Raw genomic sequence first — 2056 nt, 5'->3', positions numbered from 1 at the left:
CACACACACACACACACACACACACACACACACACACACACACACACACACACACACACACCCTGGATCTTCCGTCTTCATCAGCCTGATTTCCAGGGACATTTGTGTCCTCTGTGGGGAGGCGAGTCCTCTCCTTTGTGTCTGTGGACAGATTTACGTCCTGACATCGTAACACACACAGAACTGAGTGTTAGCAGATGTGTGTCCTCTGGCTGCCCGCTCCGACACTCGATACACACTCGATGCAGCGTGAAGCTGGAGGACATGAAGACGTGATGGATGCTGGAAGATTGAGCAACGCTGATAGTTTTGTAACTGTTAAAAGCAACAGTTCCAAGTTGCTTTTTTCCCTTTTCGCTCCTCTGGAGAGCTGCTGAGAGATGTTCTGGAGAAAATCCACAAATCACTGTGTAATTAAACATGTGTACAGCCATAAAAACAGATTTGCTCTGATCTAACAAWGAATTTTCATCTCAGCACCAGATGTTTGTCCAGACTCACCAGGCGGGAGCAGCCCCGGCCAGAACCTGCCAGAACCAGCCGGGGCTTTGTGGATCARATCGGAGCACCATCCTGCAGGGCTCCGGGACACCGAGCGTCCCAMCAAACCTGAAGGTGGTCAAAGACGTCAAGAGGAGGCGTTTCATCGGAGGCCAACAGCTGGACGCTGCTCATCTGCCAACATCTGAGCTCCATRAGGAGATTCTCTGGGTCTCATCTGTGAACTGGGACTGTGAGTCCAGAACATCTACACCAAGATCTGAAGAAACGTGAAAGCATCCTGACATTTGACCTCATCATGTGGTGGAAACACYTGATGTTGCACAAACTAGCAGATTTAATTTGCAGAAACAAAAACAGGAAATTCARTTTCTGATGAAGATGAAGATTTTTTTGTCTCGCTGAGCTGCGATGGTTGGACTTCAGTTAAAACTGCAAGAAAACAGACAAAGTTTCTGTTGCAGTCTCAATAAATTATGCAGTTTTTGTTTTTCAAATGACCTAATTTCATGTGCATGGTTTGTAAAACTGCATGAACATTATTTTGCAGCCCACCTTCACCCACTTTGGGAGCTGCGTCTTCAGGAGAYTCCATGTGAGAAAAATTAGAAACTTCTTCATCAATGTTGTTCCCCAATATCTGGAGATATGGACTTCACTTCTGAACATTTCAAACGTATCAAACAACAAACATCACTTCCTGTCAATGATAAATAAGCAGACAACAAACTACAGACTCATCTATTAGTTATTTCTGTTTATTTAACCTTTAATTAACCAAGAAGTCCCGTTGAGAATAAAAACTCTTTTTCAAGAGAGGACTGGCCAAGAGAGGCAACACACATTGTTCCCACATCACAGTAATAATTAATACATCAAACAGAAAAAACATTAAAAAATATATTAAAACAACAGGTGAAAGTTATGGTAATAAAGTACTGTTTTTCAAATTTAAACAGAGGATCAACCATCACACCCAGATTTTTCACAAACAGATGACAAAATGAGGACGGGGTCTGATCACGCTGCCGTGCCCAGGCAGGGGATTACATTGACCAAACACCAGAATCACAAGTTTTGTCCTTATTTAGATTCAGAAACTTAAACTCAACCACGCCCGTATCCTTAAGACCAGCAGTGGGCAGCGCTATTCCAAAAATTAGCTCCGCAATTTCTAATGCGCTTATGAAAATATTTAGGTCCAAACTTCAAATTCACTTATGCTGTAAAAGAACTAGCAGAGGCAAATTTTAAAGAACAAGTTCAATTTGACACTTACTAGCTGACATGTCATGTGCAACTTATACACAACWCTGCCAACTAGTGGTGTATGAACCCATTTACATCTTAATTCTATAACCATCGATTGCTGGGGATGTGATTTCCTGAAACAGACATTTGGCTCCTGGTGTAAAAATTAAAAAGTTGTTGAGGATTGCTAGTTCGGCTGCTACTTTGTCTTTTTCTTTTGTTTGTTTAAAGAAGCATCAATAAAGTAATTTTAAAACTGTTTATTGGAAAACTGAAGCGATGCATTCTGGGTACATGACAGATT

Source organism: Austrofundulus limnaeus, unplaced genomic scaffold, assembly GCF_001266775.1.
Source record: "Austrofundulus limnaeus strain Quisiro unplaced genomic scaffold, Austrofundulus_limnaeus-1.0 Scaffold724, whole genome shotgun sequence".
NCBI lineage: Eukaryota > Metazoa > Chordata > Actinopteri > Cyprinodontiformes > Rivulidae > Austrofundulus > Austrofundulus limnaeus.
Note: the sequence above shows the minus strand (reverse complement) of the source record.